Here is a 15,832-nt window from a genome sequence, read left to right as displayed (position 1 = left end):
ATCAATTAAATTATCAGATAGATTGAATACGAGATTGGCATAATTAAAGTTCACAGTCAAAGGTTGTAAATTTGCAAGGAACTCAAGTAACACCGGTTTAACCCGGCCAAATTGACATATTGAATACAATAAAATTGCTTTCAAGAACAAAAGATAGAGAGGGACAATCAATTACTAGTGTGTGAATTAAGTCATTAATTACGAAAGAATAAACTAAACTTAAATTTCATGAAAAACCTAGGTCCTGACGTCCTAAGAATAGTCCATTATTATTGCCTTAAACAATTCAGGGATATAGCCATAGATACCTACCACACACTTGAGTATAACACTATCCACAGTGTTAGAAAAATTAAAACTAGGTATAGCACATAATTAGCACATCATAAACATTGAAGATAAATGTACATATCAAGACAGCAAAGCAAAGTGTTCTACTAAAATAACATAACATGAAAGGAAAATGAGAAAAAATAACATAAGATTGAAAATGCAAAAAGAAATGAAAATAAAGTAAAATAAAATAAAGAAGGAAACTAAAAAGGAAAAGGAAAAGAAAAAATAGCATAAATTTTTGTTTCACTACTGGTAGTCTGCCGAAGGCGCATCCTCACTGGCTGGATCTGCTGGAGGGTGAGGAGTATAGGAAGGCGCTGAAGGAGGGGGCGGTGGTGGTGGCACAGGGTCCGTGAAGCATCCTACTAGATCGAACTCCATATCATCGAGGAACCGCTGATTTTGTGCTCCGGTCTTCGCCATCTTTTGAATCTACTCCGCCATTAGGTCTGTCTAGGTGGTTGGCCTCTCCAGCTCATGCATAAGCTGTTGGAGCATATCGTTTAAACCCTGAAACTATGCCTTATTCTCCTCTTGAAACTGCCCAAACTCCTTTCTCTACTGCACAAACTCAGAATAGTGCTACTGCTGTAAATCGCAGATTCGATCTAGTCGGTCAGCCAAAGCACTAATCTGAGCACTCGATGTCCCTGCAGAATAAGAAGAGGAGGCTCCAGATGTAGGCATAATCACTCTGGCTGGGTTAGGAATCCTAACATCTGGAATTTCAGTCATCGGGTCTTGGGCTCCTCTAGATGCTGCCTCTCTAGCCTCCCTTACTATTGCACGGACGAGCCTATACTCTATGCCTTGTGGGTGTCCAATAGCCGTTATCATCTACATGTTGATCATCTGTCTGATCCCTAGTGGTGTCATATCACCAATCTGTGAAAGCTCTGACAGACTGTCGTTCAATACATCCAATCTCTTGGCTAACCTAGTAACATACGGGCCAAAACAGCAGTGCATCTTCTTCTGGGCGTCTACTATAAATGAACGGACTTGACGAGCTAACAGAAATGTGAGATAGCGGAGATGATCCGGAAGGCTAGACGCTTTAGACCTGCTGGGGTAGTATGATCTCGACCTGAGTACCAAGATTCCCACATGGTGTCGTACGCGATTAAGTTGACGTAGATGCATCCTTGATACTCCTCACTCGAGGTCTCCTGCTCAGTCCATAATTCCAAATGCATGCTGAATTGTGGAACTGACATTGAGAACTTCCTTCCCCCAAGTCTGAAGTAAACTACATCAGGCTGATGCCAGTTTGTGATCTGTTGCTGCAAAAAGGTGCTAAGGAATTCAATTGTAAGCTCGCGGTAGGTTGGCGCAATGATGTCGAAGAATCGTGCGTATGGCAGAGTTTTGAACAGGGCACGCACATCCTAAACCAATCCCACTCTTTCGAGGGATACGAAGTTGATGCAACATCCAGCCATCACTTACTTCCATCTCATGACTTGGAAGCGGCTCTCGTTATCTACATTCAGAAATGTCCATAAGGGATGACGACCACGTGCGGGTGGATTTACAGCTGGTGCTCTTTGTACTCGGAGTAGTTATTGTTACGGTGGAGGTGCTAGTCTTTGGTCTTTAGTTCGTGCCGATGAAGGTGAAGTGGAGGAAGATTTTCCCGCCATACTGCGCCAGGGTAGCGGGCGTTGCGGTTGCTTTCGACATGATTGATTGCGATCCCTCATATTGCCTAATGCAATGAATCATTAGTATTCGAATAAGAAATCAAGTCAATATAAATTATACCAAAAATTAAACAGTATAACAGCTATAATTTGACTAACAGAAAACTTTAGACATAACAATAAGACTAAAGCCTCAATCTCCTACAGAAAACTAATTCACAATTACATTCTAGCCTACTTTATCGCGCACCAAATAAAGAAAATTTATGCTATCAATTGTTCATAATAAAATGCCATAAATAAACTTTATTGCTACCAAACCCCACACTTATCATTTCATTATTCGAAATCACATAAACATAGCAACTAGTTTTAACTAAATCTAATCAAAGTCAAATTTAAGTAGCGTAATAAAGCAAACTACTAAAGCATATCAAAATCTCCTAAATAATAAAAAAATGCATAAAAGAAAAATCAAATTTAATCAAATAAAAGCAAAAGGCGAAGAGACTTACTTGAAGTTGCCGTGACAGGTAAGAAAAATCAAAGATAAAGAAGAAAACAGCACCTTAGAGCTTAGAGAAGGAAGGATAGGAAAATTTTGAAAAGGCCTGCTTTTATAGTCACCGGGTTCAGCACGGGCGAGGGCAAGGCCGTCCTAATCAGCACGGCCAGGACTCGGCCCGTGCTGAACCCTGAAGCCTCATTCTTATGCCCATCCGTCACAGGTGAGGGCATGGCCGTGCTGGTCAGCACGGCCTGGCTTTGCAGCCCATGGTGCCTTTGAAAGCCATGGTGGACGGTTGAATTTACCTTATGCTTTACATGCATCTCCATCACGGGCTGGGGCACGGGCGTGGTGACCGGCACGACCTGGTGTTACAGCCTGTGGTGGCCTCGGAAGCCATGGTGGATGGCCGTTTTCCCTAACTCTATATGTGCATATTCATCACGAGCATGACTCCGGCCATGCTGATTGGTGTTGTAGCCCGTGATGCTGATGGGTGCTACTCGTGTTAGCTACAATCTAAGGAAGTGTACCTATCGATCCAGTCTAGCACTAATGGCAAGTATCAAGGTCGTATTCCTCAAGAAAGTGAAAACCCAGAGTTACTCCTTTGTTCTTTGTTATATTAACCTAAAATTAGAGATAAATAATTTCTAAACTAACTAATAGCTACAAGCTAAGTCCTAAGGGAGATGCAGGAGTAATTGATAAATGAAATAATCAAGGCAAGAAGACAAACCCAAAGGGAATCTAAACTAGTTGGCAACCAAATAAAAGATAAAGGATCGGTGAGTCTAATTATGCTACCCGTGAACGAATTCTTAACCGAATTTGGTTTCTCTCTCGAGATAACCGAATTCCTAACTTAATAACCTAAAGTTGGAATCTCTTCCTAACGATTGATTCTTAAATTAGCATTAAGCTTTAATCCGCCTCTATTAAGCTTTGTTAATTCTTAATCCGGCTAGTTAATTATCCTTATCTCTAAGCGATTATTAACCAGTTCTTGCTATTCAAAATTCCAATTGCCAAATGGACTTCTCAATCACACAAAGCAATCTAAACACACAATTCACAATGTCTCATGAATAATGATTATCTTATTAATACTGAAAACAAGAAGAATACAAAACCAACTCAAACAATCCAACAATATAATATCAAGCCAACATAGTAAAGAAATCCCAATGGATTAAATCAGTGTAGCTAAACATGTTCATGTTTAAAATAATCTAGGAAATCAATTACAATGAAAGAATAATGAAAATAGAATATGTACTCCCTTTTCTCTCGAATTGGATGAACAGCTCCAAATATGGATCTATACTTTGATTAATCTCTCAAACTGCCTCTTGAATTACTCCACTACTGTTCTGCACTTGGAACCTTGCGATTCCGGGATTCTTACTCACCGCAACTCTCTCTTGCACTCAATCATGCGGAAGACCGGTAGCGAGGGCTCTATGTCACTCTTTACCCCCCCTCTATTTTTTAAGAAAAATTCATTTTTCTTATATATTTAACTCAGCACGGCCAAAGTCCAGGCCGTGCTGAAACTGTGGATCTCACCAAGTAGGGTTTCACCACGGCCGTGTTTCTCCCCGTGTTGGTTGTATTCGAAATCTAGCTTTTAGCAGTTCTGTCAGGTTGGGCCAGTTTTGTGGAGTCTCCTCCTGATGCATTTTGTATGCAGTTATGTGATATATATGGAAGTATGCCTTATAAGGCATAAGAAGATGTTTTGAATACTTGTTAAATGATGTTTAAGTATAATCATATGTTTATATGTTAATAACCTTGTGTCTTGATTCTTAACAACTTGCATATTGACCTATCTACATGTAGTATATATTCTACGACGCTTGTATGCTTCCTGGCTAATGTCTATTGGTTAGCATGTAATGGGGGTGTGACATTTAGTGGTATTAGAGCAGGGATTAGATTCATTAGGAGTAGATTCATGTTGCACATCATTAAGCATATGACATATGTTCTTTGAACTTGACTGAGTATTTGCATTTCATATATATAGATGGAAAGACAAGGAGAACACGCAACTGGCCCAGATAAGTCATTAGAGTCTGTGCATGGTCATGAAAATGCATCTGAACATGATCAACATGATGAGCATGAGCTACATTCTGAAAATGCTGCACAATCGAATGTACAAAATGTTATGGAATAGTTTATGGATTTTCTGATGCAACGGGTAGCTCGACAACAAGCACTAGAGCCTCAGACTCAACAACAAGAGGCTATGATAGATAAGAATTATGAAAGGGTTAGGAAATAAGGTGCTAATGTTTTTCAGGGTACTACTGATCCTGCTGAGGCTGAGGAATGGTTATGAAATACATAAAGGGTGTTGGACAGATTTAATTGCACATCAAAACAAAGGCTTCTATATGCAGTGTCTTTAATAGAAAAAGATGCACTTGATTGGTGGGAAACAATTTTAAGAAGCAAAGATCGACCAATGACTTTGACTTGGAATGATTTCTTGAGAGAATTTGCTGAGAAGTATACTCCAGAAATTTATAGAGATAGAAAGAAGCTTGAATTTCTTTAATTGAAGCAGAATAATATGTTAGTTGCAGAGTATGAAGTTCAATTTGTGAGATTATCTAAGTATGCACCAGAAGAAATAGCCACTGAAGAACTGAAAAGGAAGAAATTTGAGATGGGTTTGAGGCTTGACATTCGTGAGAAAATGGCAGTGAAACCTCAGAATTACAATGCCTCAATTGAAGCTGCTTTGAGAGCTGAAGAAACATCATTTGAAAGGAATACTATGGAAGCTAAAAAGAAGAAGATCATTGGTACTTATAGTAATCCTCCAAGACATATTAGTATTTCTTCGTTCAGAGGCTCTAATTCACAATGGAGTAGTGATCGTGGATGAGGGTTTGGTGGTCAGTCTAGTAGATCCTCCACAGTACCTTATAGTAGAGGTGGATACAATTCATCCAGACTTGAGGGAGGACAAGTTCCGGCCGGTGGGGTTCGCTCTGTTTGTCCTACGTGCAGCGGGAGACATCTTGGAGAATGTTGGGGACCTAGACCGATTAGTATGTTTCAATTGTAGTAGGCCGGGACATTATTCTAGAGATTGTCCTATGAGGAAGAAATAATCTTTGGAGAATCTTATACGGTGGGTCGGAGTAGTGTTGGTGAAAATATTCCAGTTGGTTCGTGAGGTAGAGGAAGAGGTGGCGGAGGAGGTTTAACTATTTGAACACCATCGAACAGTTGGTCAACCCTGAAGCCTGAGCTAGAGTATTTGCTACTACTAGAAATGAAGCATTTGTAGCACGAAATTATTCTTGGTATACTTTCTATTCATGATTCCGATGCACATGTTCTTATTGATCCTGGATCCACATGTTCATTCATATCACATGATTTTGCATCGCATGTTCATGCTAATATAGAGGCATTAGGTTATGATATATATGTATCTATGCCTGCTGTGGGTATTATCACGGTAAATCGATAGTGAGATCATGTCCTGTAGTAGTAGATAGTGTCAAACTACATGCAGATTTAGTTGTTATTAATCTTATAGAGTTTGATGTTATTTTGGGGATGGATTGGTTGTCAAGAAATCATGATATTGTTGATTATAAAACGAAGGAAGTGGCTATGGAAATCACGAGGAGAAGTGAAAGCGAGTAATGGTGGGTGAAAGGAAGACAATTCCTAATTGTTTGATTTAGGAAGGATCGTGTCGATTAGTTAAAAATGGATGTGAAGCATATCTAATTAGTTTTGTAGATACTACTAAGGTCAGTCCGGTATTAGACATTCCGGTGGTCGGAGAATTTCCTAACATATTCTTAGATGATTTGCCTGGTTTGCCACCAAATTGAGAGGTTGATTTTGAGATTGACATCATCCCTGGCACGACACCTATTTCCATTGCACCATACAGAATGGCTCCATTGGAATTGAAAGAATTAAAGAAGCAATTAGAAGAGTTACTTGATAAAGGTTTCATCAGGCCAAGTACTTCACCTTGAAGAGAAATCTATTGCCAAGACAACATTCAAAACAAGGTATGGGCATTATGAATTTATTGTGATGCCATTTGGTTTAACAAATGCTCCTACTGCTTTTATGTCACTGATGAACAAGAATTTCTGGCCATATTTAGATCACTTTATTATTGTGTTCATTCATGATATTCTGATTTACTCTAGAAGCCTAGAAGAGCATGAACAACACTTGAGAACTGTTTTACAGATTTTGAGGGAAAAACAGTTGTATGCAAAATTCAACAAATGCGAGTTTTGGATGGAGGAAATTGCATTCTTAGGGCATATTATTTCTAAACATGGAGTGCAACCATATTCATCAAAGATTAAAGCAATTATTGAATGGGAACCGCCTAGAAATGTTTCTAAAGTTCGAAGTTTTCTTGGGTTAGCTGGCTATTATAGAAGATTGTAAAAGAATTTTCAGTTATTGCTAAGCCTCTCACAGCTTTGTTAAAGAAGAATGTGCCATTCCAGTGGATGGAGTTATATGATCAAAATTTTCAAGAGTTGAAGAAAAGGCTTACTACTACACCGATACTCGCATTGCCATCTGAAAATGGAGGTTATGTTATATATATTGATGCTTCTAGGCAAGGACTTGGATGTGTCTTAATGCAGCATGGGAAGGTTATAGCTTATGCTTCAAGACCATTGCGACCTCATAAGCTGAATTATCCTACGCATGATCTTGAATTAGCACCTATTGTACATGCATTGAAGATATGGCGACATTATTTATACGGGGAGACATTTCAGATATTTACTGATCATAAGAGTTTGAAATATATCCCTACGCAAAAAGAGTTGAATCTGAGACAACGAAGATGGATTGAGCTTCTGAAGGATTATGATTGCACTATTGATTATCATCCTGTAAAAGCAAATGTTGTTGCTGATGCTTTAAGTAGGAAGTCAATGGAAAATTTTTCAAGTATGATTTGTTACAATGTGGAATATTTAGTTGCACTTAAAGCTATGGATGTGAAGTTTTATGTTTATGACAATGATCTGTTGGCCACATTACAAGTAAAGCCTTTGATTGGAGATAAAATTAAAGACGCACAGTGTGAAGATTCTTATTTGCAAAGGATGAAGGGTAGAGTACAAGAAGGAAAGAATACACAATTTGTGTTGAAAGATGATGGTGTGTTATTGAATAGAAATCGTGTATGTGTACCTGATGTAGGGGATTTGAGAAAGGAAATCATGCATGAAGCGCCTATGCACCTTATGCAATGCATCCTGGAAGTACCAAAATGTACAAAAATTTGAAGCCTTATTATTGGTGGCAAATGATGAAGAAGGATGTGGCGAATTTGTGAGTAAGTGTTTGACATGTCGGCAAGTGAGAGGAGAGCACCGGGCACTGCAGTGAAACTTCATTCTTTATCTATACTTGTGTGGAAGTGGGATAAGATTACTATGGATTTTGTTATGGGATTGAGCGTACATTTAACAAGCATGATGCTATTTGGGTAATTGTTGATCGACTTACTAAATGTGCTAATTTCTTACGGCAAACAAGCAGTTCACTTGATAAACTTGCTAAATTGTATATTTCCGAGATTGTTAGATTGCATGGTGTGCCTATATCTATTGTATCGGATAGGGATCCCGGATTTACTTCTCATTTTGGGAGAGTTCTGAGAAAGCATATGGTACTAAGCTTTATTTGATGCGACTTTTCATCCTCAAACGGATGGGAAATCGGAAAGAACTATTCGGACATTAGAAGATATGATGACGGCTTGCATACTTGAGTTCAAGGGTAAACTGGGATGATTACATACCACGGATGGAATTTCATAACAGTTTTCATTCTAGTATTGGTATGGCTCCATATGAAGCTTTGTATAGGAGGAAATGTAGAAGTCCGATTATCTTTGGGATGTTGAAGGTTTAAGAGCGACTTGAAGGTCCGAATTGGTACAAGCGGTGGATAAAATAGAGATAGTTAAAAGAATTTGAAAGTAGCACAGATGCATGAAAAGAGTTATGTTGATTTGCATCGAAGGGAAATGGAATATATTGTGGGTGATAAAGTTTTCTTGCGGGTATCACCATGGAAAGGAATATTAAGGTTTGGTAAACAAGGGAAATTGAGTCCAGGGTATGTAGGACCTTATGAAATTATTGAAAGAGTTGGACCATTGGCTTATAGGTTAGCATTACCTATAGAGCTCTATTCATGATGTTTTCACATTTCTATGTTGAGGCGATATAGATCGGATCCTAGTCATATCATTCTAGAGCCGGAGATAGAAATCACGGAAAAGTTGACATATGTGGAAGAGCAGGTAGAAATTCTTGATTGAAGGGTTAAGAAATTGAGAAATAAAGACATTCCTATGGTCAAAATTAAGTGGAGTCATCATTCACCAAGAGAAGCAACTTAGGAAGTGGAAGAGCATATGAGACAGTATCGCATCTATTCCATTGTAATATTGGTGAGTTGTTAAAATTTCGGGGACGAAATTTCTTAAGGAAGGGAGAGTTATAGCACTGCATTTTCTCATCATCCATGTTATGTGCATTTACATTTAATCATTGGGCATATGATGGTATATCAATAATATTTTTATTTTATGAGAATAGATATATATTAATTATAAGTAGAGAATAAGAAGCATGATATTAGATTATTAATTTAGATAAGTTGATTAAGTACTTGGGTTATATGTATTAAGCCTTAAGACTTAATTGAACCAATAGTTGAAGGTTGGGTAAATAGATTGGACTTAAAAGATACAATTAAAAGTTAGTACCTATATATGGTTAGTAAGAATTAATTTAGGATGATAAAACTAGTTTAAGTAGGTGGTGGCATTGAGAGATGAATCTTGGAAATTGGAACCATGAGCAAGCTCATTTTACCTTTTCATTTCTGTAAAATTCGTACATGGCCAAAAACACAAAATTTGGAATAAGAGAGAGGAATGGAATACCTAGAAAAACTTAAGATTAAGATAGGATTTTACCAACTATTGAAGGAGCCAAGCTAAAGCTAAAGGATTTATGCATATTAGCAACCCAAAAGCTGAAATTGGTGAGTTGTTACTTGAGTGTTATTAATTTGTCATTAGGGTTCTTGATTACAAATTGGAAAAAATTCAATTGATGCTCTCATTGATTAATTAAAGGTCTGATTATCATGAATTAGTAGAGTATTGAATGATTGCATAGAGATTAAGCTTGATTTAAGTTTAAGTATGTCAAGATAGAAAACTGTCAAAATTCCAGCAACCTTGATGTTCTGTATTTTAGGCATAACATGGGCTATCTAAGTCCAAATTAAGCTTAATTGGTGTCTATGAAAATTTTGAAGAGTCCTCTATAACTTTGTAGTTTAGTGATTTCGCTATTTTTGCCGTTTTGGTTGCTTAAATTGAGCAAACAGATTTCTGCTCGGGTACAACTAGCTGTATGACCCTTGCTCAGTAATTTGAAGATAATTAAATCTATAGAAGTCAGAATTGAGTAATTCTTCTTGGAGATGAAACTAGATGCATAAACGGATATGTCTATTTAATACTAGATTTTTTTATTAAGCCAATTTTACCCAGCAATAAATATACCTTGGTACTAAATTCTGTCTAGAAAACAGAGATGTTGGAGATTAGTTTTATGCAATTTATTTGATGTTAATTTGAGTTAAATTGGTATTTAACTAGATGGAAAATGTTTTTATGATATTAAAACAATAATTAAGAGTCTTAGAGGAAGAGTTAGACCTATGAATTAGAGAGGGGATGATCTTGTAATGCATTAGAACTAGTATTTACATGAATATTTGGAATATGCATGAAATGTGAATTGATGAATGTGTTGACAGGTACTCAAAGGCCTGGAAAGGAAGTTGTGGCGAAAGGAGGTTCTTATATGCTGAAGGAATAAGTGTATTTTGAGTAAGTAAATAGTTAATATTTGCTATGTTCATATATTTAATCAAATGTTCTGCGAATGGTTGCGTCTGCTTAATATTATTTATGTTTGAATGAATGAGATGGAAATGATTGGTGTTGAGTGGAACAATTATTATTGCTTGAATATGATATAAGTGAAATGATTGAATTGTGATGTTAAGTGCATATGTGCATGTTAATGGTGGACTCCCCTGTAAAAAATATTTATATATATATATAAAGCCTTGGGAGGCTAAAGCCTAGAGAGACTATAAAAGTGTATAATGTGAGGATGAAGCGGAGCAGCTTACGTGTGCGATGGGTGAGGATGAGGCGGAGCAGCACATTAAAGGGGATCCACAAGCCGTGAGAACTAACCATAATTGTTGAATTGTATTTCTTCTATGATGGTTGTAATGAATTGAGTAGAATGGTATGAATTTATACCTAAACTATGAATCATGGTAAGTTATGTGATTGGGTGGAAATTGTATGAAGTGTATGTGATATAGATTATGTTGATTATTTATTTACTGAGTTGGAGGCTCACCCCTCTCCAAAATTTTTCTTTTCAGGTTTGTAAATAGTAGTGCATCCGTTGGTTGTATCCAAGTCTAGCTTTTAGCGATTACATCAGTTGGGCCAGTTTGTGGAGTCTCCTCCGATGCATTTTGTATCTGATTATGTGATATATATGGAAATATGCCTTATAAGGCATAAGAAGATGTTTTGAATACTTGTTAAATGATGTTTAAGTATAATCATATGTTTATATGTTAATAACCTTGTGTCTTGATTCTTAACAACTTGCATATTGACCTATCTACATGTAGTATATATTCTACGACGCTTGTATGCTTCCTGGCTAATGTCTATTGGTTAGCATGTAATGGTGGTATGACAGTTCCCCTGTCACTAATCAGCACTCTAGGTGTGCCGAACCCAGCAAATAACCTCTTAAGGAACCTACAAACAACTCTAGTATCGCCAGTAGGTAAGGCCTGTGCCTCAGGCTATTTGGAGAAATACTCAACAGCCACGAGGATATACTTATTGCCATTTGAAGAAGGGAAGGGTCCCATGAAGTAAATACCCCAAACATCGAATATCTCAATAGTCTGCATACTTGCTTGGGGCATTTCATCACGGGCAGAGATATTACCTGAGCGCTGACAAGCGTCGCAAACCTGAACAAATCCCCTTACATCCTGGAAGATAGTTGGCCAATAAAAGCCTGCATCCAACACATTCCTAGCAGTATGGTTCGCTGTTTGATGGCCTCTTGCGGGTCCTTCATGACAGTGCCTTAAAATCTGGAGACTCTCTTCGCCATAAACACATCGGCGAATGATCTGGTCTACACACACTCGATATAGGAAGGGATCTTCCCAAATGTAGTATTTCAAATCAGCAAAGAATTTCTTCTTTTGCTGATAAGTCATACCCTTTGGTAAGACCCTAGCCACAAGGCAGCTAGCATAATTAGAAAACCAAGGAGAATCAGAATATACCTTCAATGAATACAAGTGCTCCTCTGGAAATCGATCATCTATCATGCTCTCATCAAGTGCTTCCAAGCTCGGATTCTCCAGTTTGGATAGGTGATCTGCTACCAAATTTTCTACGACCTTCTTGTCTCTAATCTTAATGTCGAACTCTTGCAACAATAAAATCCATCTGATCAATCTTGGCTTAGCATCATGCTTATTAAACAATACCTCAAAGCTAAATGGTCAGTGGAGACGATGGTATTTGATAAGATGAGGTATGATCTGAATTTGTCGAAGGCATAAACAACAGCCAACAACTCCTTCTCTGTAGTAGTGTAATGTTCCTGGCCTCTTATCAAAGTCTTGCTAGCATAGTATATGGGTTTGAACTTTTTATCAAACCTCTGTCCAAGTATAGCTCCAACCGTATAATCACTAGCATCGCACATTAGTTCAAATCAGGCGAAGCCATGATAAGGGTTGTGGTCAAAATTTTCTTTAATAACTCAAAAGAAGATAAACATGCATCATAGAAAATGAAAGGTGCATCCTTAACTAGTAATTGAGTAAGAGGCCTAGCAATTTCAGAGAAATTTCTAATAAATCTTCTGTAGAACCCAGCATGGCCTAAGAAACTCCTAACAGCCCTAACAGAACTAGGGGGTGGTAGCTTAGATATTGTTTCTATGTTAGCTCTATCGACTTCCATCCCTGCATGTGAAATCTTATGCCCTAGAACAATTCTCTCTCTCACCATAAAATGACACTTTTCCCAATTTAGCACTAAGTTAACCTCAATGCACCTAGCTAACATGCGTTCTAAATTTGCCAAACAGTGAGAAAATGAATTTCCAAAAACAGAGAAATCATCCATAAATACCTCCATCAACTCCTCAATCATATCATCAAAAATGGTCATCATACGTCGCTGAAACGTAGCCGGCGCATTGCATAGACCCAAAGGCATCCGTCTATAAGCAAATGTCCCATAAGGGCAGGTGAAAGTCGTCTTCTCTTGGTCTTTAGGTGCAATTGGGATATGAAAATATCTTAAAAAACCATCAAGGAAATAGTAAAACATATGTCCTGCCAATCTTTCTAACATTTGATCAATGAAAGGAAGAGGGAAGTGATCCTTCTGAGTTGCATCATTAAGCCTCCTATAATTGATGCAAACTCAAAATCCCGTAACCGTCTGTGTAGGTATCAGCTCATCCTGGTCATTGTAAATTATTGTCATGCCTCCTTTCTTCGGCACAACCTGCACAGGGCTCACCCAAGAACTATCAGAAATAGGATAAATCAATCCTGCATCAAGGAGCTTAATTACCTCCTTTTTACTACTTCCTTCATGTTTGGGTTAAGCAGCCTCTGTGGGCTGAATTCTTGGTCTAGCTATCCTCTATAAGAATCTTGTAAGAGCGAAACTAGGATTGATCCCGGGAATATCAACGATCTTGTAGGCAAAGGCCTTCATACCTCTTGAGTGCATCTAGGTTTTTGCTGCGCTCTGGGTGTAGTCTGCTTGCCAGTAATCAGTGCCTTTTCCTCATCCAGGGATCCATAACTCAAGTGCTTAGGTAACTCCTTCTATTCTAAGGCCGGGGGGTCCTCGAAGAAGACTTCACTTTGCCGACTGTCGAGAAAGGATCGATAAAGCGGTGGGGTGGTGGTAACGAACTAGCGGTGCTCGACCTTGCTGGTTGGATAGCTCCTCCTCCTCTCCTTGCAAAGCTACTGCGAAAGGATCGTCAAGCAATATTTCTTGTAAATGAGACTCGGCGAATCATCCAGGAATATCAATAGAAAACCATGACATCATTATATTCTAAAAGTGTCTTATAGTAGTAGCTAGGTCGAAGGTAATGGTCTCATTATCTACCCTAAGTTGAAGCTTTCCATCACAAAATCTATTACGACCCTAGATATTATAAGAAAGGGTCTACCTAGGATCAAAGGCATAATACTCTCACCTTCATGCCCGTAGCTATAAAATCCATAAGAAAAATAAACTTACTGCACAGACAAGCACATCTTCAATAATACCACAAAGAATCTTAGAGTCCTGTCGGTTAGCGGGATATAGTCTAGTGTGGGCAGGTTCCACTCGAGCCTAACTTATCAAACGGACTAGTGGCATCAAATTTATACTAGCTCTAAATCGCCTAATGCACATTTAATAGGCAAATCGCTAGTGATACAAGGAACGGTAAAACTCCTGGATCTCTCCTTTTGAATGGCGACATTACGAAGAATGTAGAACACTCCTTGTTCAGAGTCACTAGTCCCAAATCCTCTAGCTCCCTTTTATTACTCAAGATTTCCTTTAAGAACTTGGCATACTTCGGCATCTGCGAAATAGCTTCAACAAAAGGTAGGTTAATACGTAGTTGTTTAAACAAGTCGAAACTTACCGGCTGTATCGACCTTCTCGCCTTAAGTCGGCGGTGAGGGGCAGTGGCTAATCTCTCGGGGCTCTTACGCACCTTCCATATTGTCTTCTTCCATTGTCTCAGGCTCTGGTTCCTTCCTAGCTGGCTTATCCTGCATGGAAACATCATCATCATCAGCTAATGATAGAGAGCTAGATAATTGCTTAACTGATCGCAAGGTGATAGCCTTGCAATGCTCCCTTGGGTTTAACTTTGTTGTGCTAGGGAGTGATCCTTGCTGCCTCTCAAACAACATCTTAGAAATCTGCCCAATTTGACTCTTTAAATTCTGGATGGATGCCTGCTGATTTCTAAGAGCATTGTCTGTCTGTTGGAATCTCTTCTCAGTCGATGTGACAAACTTCATCATCAGCTCCTCCAAGTTAGATTTCTTCTCGGCTAGTGGAGGCTGTGATAGTATAACTTCTTTATTCTTTGTGGTGGGCTGCGTCTGATCTTTAAAGCACAGTGGACCACAGGCGTTATTGTTTCTCCATCCGAAATTTGAATGATTACGCCAGCCGGGGTTGTATGTGTTGCTGTATGGGTTGTTCTGCTGTCTAGGTGCATTACCCATATAGTCTACCTGTTCAATGTCAGTAGAAACAATAGAAGATAAAGAATTAGTACTCGAAGCAAACATACCTCCCGCATTATAGTTTGCACCGTAGAGCGGGCCACTATAAAACTTGCAGCTTATCTAGGATGCATGAACCGACATCTGAAGCTGGTCTAACTTCTTGGTTAAAAACTCCATTTGAGCTGCCAAGGTTGCTATGGAGTCCAATTGATTGACCACTCCACCTCACCGCTAGTCGGCTCTGAAACGCCAGCGATAAATGCTTATGGCCATCTCCTACTAGTAAGTTTGAGCACGCTCGGGCGTGCTTCTTGTTTAAGCCGCTCCTGCTCTTGCATCGACCATTTAATACAGTAGCGGTCTAAACCACTATAAAATGTATGAACCTGCATCCAGACTGGTAGACTGTGGTGTGGACAGTATCTCAACAAGTCCTTATACCTCTTCCAAGCATCATACATGCAGTCGTCTTCCATTTGCACAAAAGAAGAAATGTCATTCCTTAATTTAGCAGTCTTAGCTAGAGGAAAGTACTTGTAGAGAAATTTCTCAGCCAATGATCTCCATGTCGTGATAGTGTTGGCTGAGAGCGACTGCAACCATCTTTTCACTCGGTCCCTCAGAGAAAAAGGAAACAGCCTCAACCGAATGACATCATCAGTTGTCCCATTTATCTTGAAGGTGTCGTAGATCTCCAAGAAATTGGCGATGTGAGTGTTTGGTCCTCGCTCGGTAGTCCCCCAAATTGTACACTATTTTGCACCATATATCACGTTTGGGTTTATTTCAAAATTGTTGGTTGCCATAGGTGGTGTGATATATAGATGCATGTCCCCTCGAGAAGGTCTAGCAAGCTAGGTACATAGTTCTGGCTTCAATACATGGCTTAGATTGTTGTCTCCAT

At 38.7% G+C, this 15,832-nt stretch overlaps 1 non-coding gene across 1 annotated transcript; it reads left to right on the top strand.

The window, feature by feature from the left end:
• The first annotated feature begins 15,330 nt into the window (after positions 1-15,330).
• On the top strand, positions 15,331-15,437 carry LOC125368703. Its single transcript, XR_007214470.1, has one exon. It is a non-coding gene; the product is annotated as a small nucleolar RNA R71 (small nucleolar RNA).
• Positions 15,438-15,832: the final 395 nt, after the last annotated feature.

This window comes from Ricinus communis, chromosome 10 (assembly GCF_019578655.1).
Source record: "Ricinus communis isolate WT05 ecotype wild-type chromosome 10, ASM1957865v1, whole genome shotgun sequence".
Taxonomy (NCBI): Eukaryota; Viridiplantae; Streptophyta; class Magnoliopsida; order Malpighiales; family Euphorbiaceae; genus Ricinus; species Ricinus communis.
The sequence above is the reverse complement of the archived record's forward strand: the minus strand, read 5'-3'. Positions and strand labels throughout refer to the sequence as shown.